At 49.3% G+C, this 14895-nt stretch overlaps 1 non-coding gene across 1 annotated transcript; it reads left to right on the top strand.

Moving 5' to 3' along the window:
• Positions 1–11860: 11860 nt before the first annotated feature.
• TRNAG-UCC (transfer RNA glycine (anticodon UCC)) lies at positions 11861–11932 on the top strand. The gene has a single exon. It is a non-coding gene; the product is annotated as a tRNA-Gly (tRNA).
• The last annotated feature ends 2963 nt before the right edge of the window (positions 11933–14895 follow it).

The raw sequence follows: 14895 nt of genomic DNA on the forward strand, positions 1-14895 counted from the left end.
CGTCACAGGTAACGAGTCGATTGTTGACTCAGAGGCCGCGCTTACGATAATGATAGCAGTGATCATAATTTATTAGGCAGCCAAGTTCAGACACGGCATGGAGCCCTAGACAATTTTCTGTCACTCTCTGCCCATCGTTACAATGCACGTGTTCCGGATGAACAGCTGAAAGCAGCCTCGCAAATGCTGGCGTCGGTGGTGTAGTGGTTAGCATAGCTGCCTTCCAAACAGTTGACCCTGGTTTGATTCCCAGCCGACGCACCTTTTGTATGTTGCTTTTTTCTAAGATGTGTTATAATGTGCCATACGCTGCTTATTCCATTGCACGACAGCCATTCGGCTGTATGACGAAAACGCCCAACTATTTTAAAAAGGTAAAGTTTCATGTTTCAGATTCCTCTGCAGCAAAATGACTTCTGAGGCTGACGTTGGGCTAACTTCTACTAATGCTTCACTACTGTTAGCGCTTTTACATTCATTGACACCTCCGCTGCGTCTCAGGTAACAAGTCGATTGTTGACTCAGAGGCCGCGCTTACAATAACGATAGCAGTGATCACAATTTTATATGCTGCCAAATAAAGAAACGGCACGAAGCCCCTGCCAATTTTCTGTCACTCTCTGCCTATCGTTACAATGCACGTGTTCCGGATGAACAGCTGAAAGCAGCCTCGCAAATGCTGGCGTCGGTGGTATAGTGGTTAGCATAGCTGCCTTCCAAGCAGTTCACCCTGGTTTAATTCCCAGCCGACGCACCTTTTCTATGTTGCTTTTTTCTAAGTTGTGTTATATTGTGCAATACGCTGTTTATACTATTGCACGAAAGCCACTCGGCTGTTTGACGAAAACACCAGACTATTTGAAAAAGTCACAGTTGCCTGTTTCAGATTCGTCTGCAACAAAATAACTTCTGAGGGTGTAGTTTGGCTAACTTCTACTAATGCTTCACTACTGTTAGCGCTTTTACATTCATTGACACCTCCGCTGCGTCTCAGATAACGAGTCGATTGTTGACTCAGAGGCCGCGCTTACAATAATGGTAGGAGCGATCACAATTTTATAGGCAGCCAAATTCAGACACGCCACGGAGCCCCAGCCGACTTCCTGTCACTCTCTGCCCATCGTTACAATGCACTTGTTCCGGATGAACAGCTGAAAGCAGCCTCGCAAATGCTGGCGTCGGTGGTATAGTGGTTAGCATAGCTGCCTTCCAAGCAGTTGACCCTGGTTTGATTCCCAGCCGACGCACCTTTTGTATATTGCTTTTTTCTAAGTTGTGTTATAATGTGCAATACGCTGTTTATACTATTGCACGAAAGCCACTCGGCTGTTTGACGGAAACGCGCAACTATTTTAAAATGTCAGAGTTTCATCTTTCAGATTCTTCTGCAGCAAATTAACTTCTGAGGCTGATGTTGGGCTAACTTCTACTAATGCTTCACTACTGTTAGCGCTTTTACATTCATTGACACCTCCGCTGCGTCTCAGGTAACGAGTCGATTGTAGACTCAGAGGCCGCGCTTACAATAATGATAGCAGTGATCACAATTTTATAGGCCACCAAATAGAGACACGGCACGGAGCCCCAGCCGACTTTCTGTCAGTCTCTGCCCATCGTTTATTGCACGTGTTCCGGATGAACAGCTGAAAGGAGCCTCGCAAATTCCGGCATCTGTGGTATAGTGGTTAGCATAGCTCCCTTCCAAGCAGTTGACCCGGGTTCGATTCCTGGCCGACGCAACTTTTCTTTGTTGCTTTTGCTAAGTGATGTTATATTGTGCAATAAGCTGTTTATTCTATTGCACGAAAGCAATTCGGCTGTTTGACGTAAACGCCCAACTATTTTAAAAAGTCAGAGTTCCATGTTTCAGATACTTCTGCAACAAAAACACTTCTGACGCTGAAGTTGGGCTAACTTCTACTAATGCTTCACCACTGTTAGCGCCTTTGCGTTCTCTGACATCTCCACTGCGTCAAAGGTAACGAGTCGATATTTGACTCAGAGGCCACGCTTACGATAATGATAGCAGTGATCACAATTTTTTAGGCAGCCGAATTCAGACACGGCACGGAGCCTCAGCCAATTTTCTGTCACTCTGTGCCCATCCTTACAATGCACGTGTTCCGGATGAACAGCTGAAGACGCCTCGCAGATGCTGGCGTCAGTGGTATAGTGGTTAGCATAGCTGCCTTCCAAGCAGCTGTCCCAGATTTGATTCCCGGCCGACGCATCTTTTTTATGTTGCTCTTTTCAAAGTTGTGTTATAATGTGCAATACGCTACTTATTCTATTGCACGACAGCCATTCGGCTGTATGACGAAAACGCCCAACTTTTTTAAAAAGGTAAATTTTCATGTTTCAGATTCCACTGCAGCAAAATGACTTTTGAGGCTGACGTTGCGCTAACTTCTACCAATCCTTCACTTCTGTTATCGCCTTTACGTTCATTGACACCTCCACTGCGTCACAGGTAACGAGTCGATTGTTGACTCAGAGGCCTCGCTTACAATAATAATAGCAGTGATCACAATTTTATAGGCAGCCGAATTCAGACACGGCACCAAGCCCCAGCCAATTTTCTGTCACTCTCGGCCCATCGTTACAATGCACGCGTTCCGGATGAACAGTTGAAGCAGCCTCGCAAATTCCGGCGTCCGTGGTATAGTGGTTAGCATAGCTGCCTTCCATGCAGTTGACCCGGGTTTGATTCTCGGGCGACGCATCTTTTCTATGTTGCTTTTTTCTAAGTTGTCTTACATTGTGCAATACGCTGTTTGTTCTATTGCATGAAAGCCATTCGGCTGTTTGACGAAAACGCCCGACTATTTTAAAAAGTCAGAGTTTCATGTTTCAGATAATTCTGCAAGGAAATAACTTTTGAGGCTGAAGTTGGGCAAACGTCTACTACTGCTTGAACACTGTCAGCGCCTTTACTTTCATTGACACCTCCGCTGCGCCAGAGGTAACGAGTCGATTGTTGACTCAGAGGCCTCGCTTACAATAATGATAGCAATGATCAAAAGTTAATAGGCAGCCAAATTCAGACACGGCACGGAGCCCCAGCCGACTTTCTGTCAATCTCTGCCCATCGTTACAATGCACGTGTTCCGGATGAACAGCTGAAGCAGCCTCGTAAATGCTGGCGTCAGTGGTAAAGTGGTTAGCATAGCTGCCTTCCAAGCAGTTGACCCGGGTTCGATTCCCGGCCGAAGCAACTTTTCTTTGTTGCTTTTGCTAAGTTATGTTATATTGTGCAATATGCTGTTTAATCCATTGCACGAAAGCCATACGGCTGTTTGAAGAAAATGCCCGACAATTCTAAAAAGTCAGAGTTTCATGTTTCAGATTCTTCTGCAAGAAAATAACTTTTGAGGCTGAAGTTGGGCAAACGTCTACTACTGCTTCAACACTGTTAGCGCCTTTACGTCCATTGACACCTCCGCTGCGTAACAGGTAACGAGTCGATTGTTGACTCAGACGCCGCGCTTACAATAATGGTAGCAGTGACCACAATTTTATAGGCAGCTAAATTCAGACACGGGACGGAGCACCAGGCAATATTCTCTCACTCTCTGCCCATCGTTGCAATGCACGTGTTCCGGATGAACAGCTGAAAGCAGCCTCGCAAATGCTGGCGTCGGTGGTATAGTGGTTAGCATTGCTGCCTTTTAAGCAGTCGACCCTGGTGTGATTCCCGGCCGACGCAACTTTTCTTTCTTGCTTTTGCTAAGTTATGGCATATTGTGCTATATGCTGTTTATTCTATTGCACGAAAGCCATTTGGCTGTTTAAAGAAAAAGCCCGACTATTTTAAAAAGTCAGAGTTCCATTTTTCAGATTCTTCTGCAAGAAAATAACTTTTGAGCCTGAAGTTGGGCAACCATCTACTACTGTGTACACACTGTTAGCGCCTTTACGTTCAATGACACCTCCGTTGCGTCACAGTTAACGAGTCGATTGTTGACTCAGAGGCCGCGCTTACAATAATGATAGCAGTGATCACAATTTTATAGGCAGCGAAATTCAGACACGGTACGGAGCACCAGCCGACTTTCTGTCACTCTCTGCCCATCGTTACAATGCACGTGTTCTGGATGAACAGCTGAAAGCAGCCTCACAAATGCTGGCGTCGGTGGTATAGTGGTTAGCATAGCTGCCTTCCAAGCAGTTGACTCTGGTTTGATTCCCAGCCGACGCACCTTTTCTATGTTGCTTTTTTCTAGGTTGTGTTATAATGTGCAATACGCTGTTTATACTATTGCACGAAAGCAATTCGGCTGTTTGACGTAAACGGCCAACTATTTTAAAAAGTCAGAGTTCCATGTTTCAGATTCTTCTGCAACAAAAACACTTCTGACGCTGAAGTTGGGCTAACTTCTACTAATGCTTCACCACTGTTAGCGCCTTTGCGTTCTCTAACATCTCCACTGCGTCACAGGTAACGAGTCGATATTTGACTCAGAGGCCGCGCTTACGATAATGATAGCAGTGATCACAATTTTTTAGGCAGCCGAATTCAGACACGGCACGGAGCCTCAGCCAATTTTCTGTCACTCTGTGCCCATCCTTACAATGCACGTGTTCCGGATGAACAGCTGAAGACGCCTCGCAAATGCTGGCGTCAGTGGTATAGTGGTTAGCATAGCTGCCTTCCAAGCAGCTGTCCCAGATTTGATTCCCGGCCGACGCATCTTTTTTATGTTGCTCTTTTCAAAGTTGTGTTATAATGTGCAATACGCTACTTATTCCATTGCACGACAGCCATTCGGCTGTATGACGAAAACGCCCAACTATTTTAAAAAGGTAAATTTTCATGTTTCAGATTCCTCTGCAGCAAAATGACTTTTGAGGCTGACGTTGGGCTAACTTCTACCAATCCTTCACTTCTGTTATCGCCTTTACGTTCATTGACACCTCCACTGCGTCACAGGTAACGAGTCGATTGTTGACTCAGAGGCCTCGCTTACAATAATAATAGCAGTGATCACAATTTTATAGGCAGCCGAATTCAGACACGGCACCGAGCCCCAGCCAATTTTCTGTCACTCTCGGCCCATCGTTACAATGCACGCGTTCCGGATGAACAGTTGAAGCAGCATCGCAAATTCCGGTGTCCGTGGTATAGTGGTTAGCATAGCTGCCTTCCATGCAGTTGACCCGGGTTTGATTCTCGGGCGACGCATCTTTTCTATGTTGCTTTTTTCTAAGTTGTCTTACATTGTGCAATACGCTGTTTGTTCTATTGCATGAAAGCCATTCGGTTTTTGACGAAAACGCCCGACTATTTTAAAAAGTCAAAGTTTCATGTTTCAGATAATTCTGCAAGGAAATAACTTTTGAGGCTGAAGTTGGGCAAACGTCTACTACTGCTTGAACACTGTTAGCGCCTCTACTTTCATTGAAACCTCCGCTGCGTCTCAAGTAACGAGTCGATATTTGACTCAGAGGCCGCGCTTAATTATATGATAGCAGTGATCACAATTTTATAGGCAGCCAAATACAGACACGCCATGGAGCCCCAGCCAATTTCTGTCACTCTCTGCCCATCGTTACAATGCACGTGTTCATGATGAACAGCTGAAAGTGCCTCGCAAATGCTGGTGGCGGTGGTATAGTGGTTGGCATAGCTGCCTTCGAAGCAGTTCACCCTGGTTTGATTCCCAGCCGACGCATCTTTTCTATGTTGCTTTTTTCTAAGTTGTCTTGCATTGTGCAATACACTGTTTATTCGATTGCACGAAAGCCATTCGGCTGTTTGACGAAAACGCCCGACTATTTTAAATAGTCAGAGTTTCATGTTTCAGATTCTCACGCAAGAAAATAACTTTTGAGTCTGAAGTTGGGCAAACGTCTACTACTGCTTCAACACTGTTAGCGCCTTTACGTTCATTGACACCTCCGCTGCGTCACAGGTAACGAGTCGATTGTTGACTCAGAGGCCGCGCTTACAATAATGATAAAAGTGATCACAATTTTATAGGCAGCCCAATTCAGACACGGGACGGAGCACCAGGCAATAATCTATCACTCTCTGCCCATCGTTGCAATGCACGTGTTCCGGATCAACAGTTGAAAGCAGCCTCGCAAATGCTGGCGTCGGTGGTAGAGTGGTTAGCATAGCTGCCTTCCAAGCAGTCGACCCTGGTGTGATTCCCGGCCGACGCAACTTTTCTTTGTTGCTTTTGCTAAGTTATGTTATATTGTGCAAATGCTGTTTATTCTATTGCACGAAAGCCACTCGGCTGTTTGACGAAAACGCCCAACTATTTTAAAAAGTCAGAGTTTCATGTTTCAGATTCTTCTGACACAAAATATCTTCTGAGGCTGAAGGTAGGCTAACTTCTACTTATGCTTCACCAATGTTAGCGCTGTTATGGCGTTTATTAGCGGGCAGACAGCGAGTATACACAATGGCGACAGTAACGGCCAAGCACGGACTCCCAGCGCGAGCGGCGTCCTTTTTAGGGTAGACCCACTAGAGAACACTTGAGAATTTGACCCACTTCAGTGTTCGGCGGCTTCTCTACAATCACCCCGGGGTCGAAGAGGGAGCCGCCTGGCGACCTAGCAGCTTGTCACTACGAGTGGGTCATAGTAAGCCTTCAGGCGCTCCACGTTGACTATGTCGCGCCCGCGGCGGCGCATGTCCGAAGATTGTTCAATTGGCTCGATAAGATAGTTGACAGGAGATGTGCGCTCGATCACACGATAGGGACCTTCATATTTCGGGAGTAGTTTGGAAGAAAGACCAGCTACAGAGGTCGGGATTGAGAGCCATACAAGGGAACCAGGAAGGAACGTGGGTTCAGAAGCAGCGGAACCATCACGAATACTCTTCTGCTGCTCTTGCTCATGCGTCGTAAATGTCTTGGCCAGCTCGCGACACTCTTCAGCAAGCCTGGCTGTCTCGGAAATAGGTGCACACTCAGATGGATCCGGCGTGTACGGGAGTATAGTGTCGATGGTGTGTGACGGGTGCCTTCCGTACAGCAAGAAGAAAGGTGAAAAACCGGTCGTGCTCTGAGGGGCGGTGTTGTAGGCATAGGTGACAAAGGGCAGTATAGTATCCCAATTCGTATGGTTGGCGGCGACGTACATCGAAAGCATGTCGCCGAGGGTGCGGTTAAAGCGTTCGGTCAGGCCATTCGTCTGCGGGTGGTAAGCAGTTGTTTTGCGGTGGACAGAATGGCACTCCATGAGAATGGCTTCGACGACTTCTGACAAGAAGACACGGCCTCGATCGCTGAGAAGCTCCTGAGGTGGACCATGGCGCAGTATAAATCGGTGCAGCAGGAAGGACGCAACATCACGCGCTGTAGCCGCAGGGATAGCGGCGGTTTCGGCGTATCGCGTTAAATGATCTACGGCGACGATGGCCCAGCGGTTACCAGCCGACGTCAGAGGAAGCGGGCCATACAAATCGATACCTATGCGCCCAAACGGACGCTCAGGGCAAGGTAATGGTTGAAGACTGGCTGGCGACATGTGTGCTGACGGTTTGCGGCGTTGGCAAGCGAGGCAGGAGCGAACGAACTGCTGCACGTAGCGGTACATCCCGCGCCAGAAGTAGCGTTGTCGAATGCGACGGTAGGTTTTGAATACCCCAGAGTGCGCGCATTGCGGATCAGAGTGGAAGGATTCACAGATCTCTGACCGCAGACTGCGGGGTATCACGAGTAACCACTGCCGGCCATCGGCGTCGTAATTGCGTCGGTGTAGAAGGCCGTCACGGATGGCGAAATGGCGAGCTTGACGACGCAAGGCACGCGTGGATGGCGTTGTGGATGGATCAGCGAGCAAGTCGATGAGCGGGCCGATCGAATTATCCTTTCGCTGTTCGGTAGCGATGATGTCAACATCAATGGCAGAAACTGCAGTCGAGGATACTGAGCAGAGCACATCACCTTCAGGCAGAGGGGAGCGCGAGAGGGCGTCGGCGTCAGCATGCTGGCGTCCGTTGCGGTAAAGCACGCGGATGTCGTAGTCTTGTAAGCGAAGAGCCCAACGGGCGAGACGGCCTGAGGGATCCTTCAATGATGAAAGCCAGCATAGTGCATGATGGTCGGTGACGACATCGAATGGGCGACCATACAAATAAGGTCGAAACTTTGTAAGGGCCCAGACGATCGCCAGGCACTCTTTCTCCGTGACGGTGTAGTTTGTCTCGGCTCTCGTGAGCGTACGGCTTGCATATGCTACGACATATTCAGGGAATCCGGGTTTGCGCTGCGCCAGGACAGCGCCGAGGCCTACACCACTGGCGTCTGTGTGCACCTCCGTCGGGGCCGTAGGGTCGTAGTGGCGTAGAATGGGAGGAGACGTCAGCAAACGGCGGAGCTTCGCGAACGCGTCGTCGCACTCAGACGACCACGAATTGAGGGGCCCGTTACTTCCAAGGAGCTTCGTCAGCGGTGATATAATCGTAGCAAAGTTTCGTATGAAGCGTCGGAAGTATGAGCACAGGCCAACGAAACTACGCAGTTCTTTGACGGACGCAGGTTTGGGGAATTCAGCCACGGCCCGAAGCTTGGCTGGGTCAGGAAGAATGCCATCCTTAGACACGACGTACCCTAGGATGGTTAGTTGCCGTGCTGCAAAGCGGCACTTCTGCAGATTTAGTTGCAAGCCGGCATTGCTCACACGTGCGAAAACTTCTTTCAGACGTTGGAGATGCGTGGAGAAATCTGGGGCGAACACAACAACGTCATCGAGGTAACATAAGCACGTGTGCCATTTCAAGTTGCGCAGCACGGTGTCCATCATGCGCTCAAAGGTCGCAGGAGCATTACATAGACCAAACGGCATGACGTTGAATTCGTACAAGCCGTCGGGTGTGATGAACGCAGTCTTCGGTCGAGCGTCATCAGCCATGGGTACTTGCCAGTACCCCGAGCGCAGATCGAGAGAAGAAAAAAATTTGGCTCCATGAAGGCTGTCGATTGCGTCATCGATGCGCGGCAGTGGGTAAACATCCTTGCGCGTGATCTTATTGAGCCGTCTGTAGTCCACACAGAACCGCACAGAACCATCTTTCTTCGCGACAAGAACAACAGGAGACGCCCAGGGACTGTCCGAGGGCCGAATAACGTCACGTCTGAGCATATCATCAACCTGCTCGTTAATTTCCCGACGTTCAGCAGGCGACACGCGGTAGGGACGTTGCCGTAATGGTGGATGGCCACCAGTGTCGATACGATGTGTAACAGCGGACGTGCGACCGAGAGAACTTCGCCCGACATCGAAAGAAGAATGATATTCTCGCAGCAGGTCCAGAAGCTGGGAACGCTGTACCGACGTAAGATTGTCATCAATGTAGGGGCCAAATACATCAGGAGATGATGAATCATAAGTGGAAACAGCGCTGACGGTACAAGAACTGGGACAACGCGAGTCATCAGGTACGTCCAGGACTTGTGCGTTATCCACTGGTTCCACTCTGCCGAGACATTCCCCTCGAACCAAGGTAACAGTGTACGGGGATGGGTTGGTCACAAAAATAGCGGCGTTGCTCTGGGTGATTTGCACGGTCGCGAAAGGTACTAGCAACCCTTTCCTTCGGCAAGCACGGTCGGATGGCGAAACGAGCGCAATTGTGTCGGAGAGTCCAGCGCAGTAGACAGGTACACCCATCGCCGAGCTTGGAGGCACTAATGTGTCGTCTTTCACGAGAATCTTACTCAAGTTTGAGGGACTGTCTTCCGGCGTCAAATGCGAGAAGGGTGAGAGTTCAATTTCGGCATTGGCACAATGAATGACGGCGTCATTGCGTGAAAGAAAATCCCACCCCAGAATGACGTCATGAGAGCATGCAGGAATGATGATGAATTGGCCGACGTACAGAACGTCCTGAACGACAACGCGAGCTGTGCACTCTGCTGAAGGATGGATACGATGTGAACCGGCAGTACGAAGGGACAACCCAGAAATCGGCATCGTCACTTTTCGAAGCAAGCGGCAAAAGTTTTCGTCCATAACGGATACTGCAGCTCCAGTGTCAATAAGAGCAGACGCATGAACACCATCCACAAGCACGTCGATGACATTAGATGGGTGGCTCTGAGGGCTTTCACATCGCAATAGCATCGCAGTCCTTGCCTCGGGGACTGCGACGACTAGTTTTCCCGCTCATGAGTAGCCGAACTTGGCCTCATGGGGGACAGGGAACGACGTCGTGGAGACGGCGACCTTCGAGGAGATGGACCTGGGCGAGACAGCGGTGGCATAGACGGTGGTTCATCGTGATAGGGACGGCTGAGGTGGCCAGCAATAGGCGAAGAAATAGGAGCCGGCTGTACACGATGGCAATAACGGGCTACGTGACCGGCGTAACCGCAGGCAAAGCAGATGGGCCGGTTGTCGGGTGTGCGCCATCGGTTCGCTGGGGTAGGTCTTGTCCATGACGTAAGAGCCGATGGACGGAACTGTGGCTGGAAAGGCTGAAGAGGGGGCTGGAGCTGAGTCTGAGAGGTCACGTCAACATACGTAGCCGGCATAGCCGCTGTAAAGGATGGAGGTCGTGCGGCAGCTTCGGCGTAAGTCAGTGGGGCGGGCGGTTGAACGACTGGAGGCGGCCTGGCGACGACTTGGGCGTAACTTGGGGGCGCAGGGGCCGGAAGCTGTTGTGGTTGGTACGCCGGCATGACCTCCGCTATTTCCTGCTCAATTGCTCGGCGGATGGGTGGACGAATGGTAGTGGCCGATTGTTGAGCAGCCGGTGGGTGGGCAAAGGGCAGGAGAGAAAACTGCCGCGCGATTTCCTCACGTATGAAGGACTTGAGGTCTGCCAGCAGTGCCACCTGATCACAGCTCGCCTCCAAGCCTGCAAGCCCTGCATCTCGAGGTGTAGAGCGACGGGTCATCGAACGCTGCCGGCGGAGCTCCTTGTAGCTCTGGCACAGCGTGATGACCTCAGCTACTGTGCCTGGGTTTTTGGCAAGCAGCATCGTGAAGGCATCATCGTCAATGCCCTTCATGACGTTCCGGATCTTGTCCGATTCGGACATGCTGTCGTTGGATTTCTTGCAAAGGTCCAGCACATCTTCTATGTAACTGGTGAATGATTCACCGGCCTGCTGAGCGCGTTCGCGCAAGCGCTGCTCGGCTTGCAGCTTACGAACGGCAGGGCGGCCAAAAACGTTGGTAATAGCGGTCTTGAAATCGGACCAGGTTGCGAAATCGGACGCGTGGTTGTTGTACCACAAGCTTGCAACGCCCGCAAGGTAGAACACCAAGTTTGTCAACTTGCCGTCCTCGTCCCATTTGTTGGGGACGCTCACATGCTCGTAAATGGCGAGCCAGTCCTCCACGTCAGTGCCATCGGCGCCCGTGAAGATGGGTGGATCTCGGATCCTGGGGACACCGGGACAAGGGGGTGGCATGGGAGGAGGCGTTTGCTGAGAGGCGTCGTGGGACATTGTAGATTGCAGGGTACGTGAACGCAGTTCCCAGGGCATCAAAGGGGATCGAAGCACTCTCCACCAATTTGTTATGGCGTTTATTAGCGGGCAGACAGCGAGTATACACAATGGCGACAGTAACGGCCAAGCACGGACTCCCAGCGCGAGCGGCGTCCTTTTTTGGGTAGACCCACTAGAGAACACTTGAGAATTTGACCCACTTCAGTGTTCGGCGGCTTCTCTACAGCGCCTTTACTTTCATTGACACCTCCGCTGCGCCAGAGGTAACGAGTCGATATTAAACTCAGAGGCCATGCTTACAATAATGATAGCAGTGATCACAATTTTTAGGCAGCCGAATTCAGACACGGCACGGAGCCCCAGACAATTATCTGTCAAACTCTGCCCATCGTTACAATGCATGTGTTCCGTATGAACAGCTGAAAGCAGCCTCGCAAATGCGGGCGTCGGTGGTATAGTGGTTAGCATAGCTGCCTTCCAAGCAGTTGACCTGGGTTTGATTCCCAGCCGACGCACCTTTTCTAATTTGCTTTTTTCTAAGTTGTGTTATAATGTGCAATACGCTATTTATACTATTGGACGAAAGCCATTCGGCTGTTTGACGAAAACGCCCAACTATTTTAAAAAGTCAGAGTTTCATGTTTCAGATTCTTCTGCAGCAAAATCACTTCTGAGGCTGGTGTTGGGCTACCTTCTACTAATGCTTCACTACTGTTAGCGCTTTTACATTCATTGACACCTCCGCTGCGTAACAGGTAACGAGTCGATTGTTGACTCAGAGGCCTCGCTTACAATAATGATAGCAGTGATCAAAAGTTAATAGGCAGCCAAATTCAGACACGGCACGGAGCCCCAGCCGACTTTCTGTCGCTCTTTGCCCATCGTTACAATGCATGTGTTCCGTATGAACAGCTGAAAGCAGCCTCGCAAATGCTGGCGTCGGTGGTACAGTGGTTCGCATAGCTGCCTTCCAGGCAGTTGACCCTGGTTTGATTCCCAGCCGACGCACCTTTTGTATGTTGCTTTTTTCTAAGATGTGTTATAATGTGCAATACGCTGTTTATACTATATCACGAAAGCCACTCGGCTGTTTGACGAAAACGCCCAACTATTTTAAAAAGTCAGAGTTTCATCTTTCAGATTCTTCTGCAGCAAAATAACTTCTGAGGCTGATGTTGGGCTAACTTCTACTAATGCTTCACTACTGTTAGCGCCTTTACAATCATTGACACCTACGCTGCGTCACGGGTAACGAGTCGATTGTTGGCTCAGAGGCCGCGCTTACAATAATGATAAGAGTGATCACAATTTTGTAGGCAGCCAGATTAAGACACGGCAGGGAGCCCCAGCCAATTTTCTGTCACTCTCTGCCCATCGTTACAATGCACGTGTTCCGGATGAACAGCTGAAAGCAGCCTCGCAAATGCTGGCGTCGGTGGTATAGTGGTTAGCATAGCTGCCTTCCAAGCAGTCGACCCTGGTGTGATTCCCGGTCGACGCAACTTTTCTTTGTTGCTTTTGCTAAGTTATGGCATATTGTGCTATATGCTGTTTATTCTATTGCACGAAAGCCATTCGGCTGTTTAAAGAAAAAGCCCGACTATTTTAAAAAGTCAGAGTTTCATGGTTCAGATTCCTCTGCAGCAAAATGACTTCTGAGGCTGACGTTGGGCTAACTTCTAACAATCCTTCACTTCTGTTAGCGCCTTTACGTTCATTGACACCTCCGCTGCGTCACAGGTAACGAGTCGATTGTTGACTCAGAGGCCTCGCTTACAATAATGATAGGAGTGATCACAATTTTATAGGCAGCCAAATTCAGACACGGCAGGGAGCCCCAGCCAATTTTCTGTCACTCTCTGCCCATCGTTACAATGCGCGTGTTCCGGATGAACAGCTGAAGCAGCCTCGTAAATGCTGGCGTCAGTGGTAAAGTGGTTAGCATAGCTGCCTTCCAAGCAGTTGACCCGGGTTCGATTCCCGGCCGAAGCAACTTTTCTTTGTTGCTTTTGCTAAGTTATGTTATATTGTGCAATATGCTGTTTAATCCATTGCACGAAAGCCATACGGCTGTTTGAAGAAAATGCCCGACAATTCTAAAAAGTCAGAGTTTCATGTTTCAGATTCTTCTGCAAGAAAATAACTTTTGAGGCTGAAGTTGGGCGAACGTCTACTACTGCTTCAACACTGTTAGCACCTTTACGTTCATTGACACCTCCACTGTGTCACAGGTAACGAGTTGATTGTTGACTCAGAGGGCGCGCTAACAATAACGCTAGCAGTGATCACAATTTTATAGGCAGCCAAATTTAGACACGGCACGGAGCACCAGGCAATATTCTATCACTCTCTGCCCATCGTTACAATGCACGTGTTCCGGATGAACAGCTGAAAGCAGCCTCGCAAATGCTGGCGTCGGTGGTATAGTGGTTAGCATAGCTGCCTTCCAAGCAGATTGATTGATTGATTTGTGGGGTTTAACGTCCCAAAACCACCACATGATTAGGAGAGACGCCGTAGTGGAGGGCTCCGGAAATTTTGACCACCTGGGGTTCTTTAACGTGCGCCCAAATCTGAGCACACGGGCCTCGACATTTCCGCCTCCATCGGAAATGCAGCCGCCGCAGCCGGGATTTGAACCCGCGACCTGCGGGTCAGCAGCCGAGTACCTTAGCCACTAGACCACCACGGCGGGGCTGCCTTCCAAGCAGTTGACCCTGGTTTGATTCCCAGCCGACGCACCTTTTGTATGTTGCTTTTTTCTAAGATGTGTTATAATGTGCAATACGCTGCTTATTCCATTTCACGACAGCCATTCGGCTGTATGACGAAAACGCCCAACTATTTTAAAAAGGTAAAGATTCATGTTTCAGATTCCTCTGCAGCAAAATGACTTCTGAGGCTGACGTTGAGCTAACTTCTAACAATCCTTCACTTCTGTTAGCGCCTTTACGTTCAATGACACCTCCGCTGCGTCACAGGTAACGAGTCGATTGTTGACTCAGAGGCCTCGCTTACAATAATGATAGGAGTGATCACAATTTTATAGGCAGCCAAATTCAGACACGGCAGGGAGCCCCAGCCAATTTTCCGTCACTCTCTGCCCATCGTTACAATGCACGTGTTCCGGATGAACAGCTGAAGCAGCCTCGTAAATTCTGGCGTCAGTGGTAAAGTGGTTAGCATAGCTGCCTTCCAAGCAGTTGACCGGGGTTCGATTCCCGGCCGACGCAACTTTTCTTTGTTGCTTTTGCTAAGTTATGTCATATTGTGCATTATGCTGTTTAATCCATTGCACGAAAGCCATACGGCTGTTTGAAGAAAATGCCCGACTATTTTAAAAAGTCAGAGTTTCATGTTTCAGATTCTTCTGCAAGAAAATAACTTTTGAGGCTGAAGTTGGGCAAACGTCTACTCATGCTTCAACACTGTTAGCGCCTTTACGTTCATTGACACCTCCGTTGCGTCACAGTTAACG

The sequence above is a fragment of the Rhipicephalus microplus genome, chromosome 8 (genome assembly GCF_043290135.1).
Source record: "Rhipicephalus microplus isolate Deutch F79 chromosome 8, USDA_Rmic, whole genome shotgun sequence".
NCBI lineage: Eukaryota > Metazoa > Arthropoda > Arachnida > Ixodida > Ixodidae > Rhipicephalus > Rhipicephalus microplus.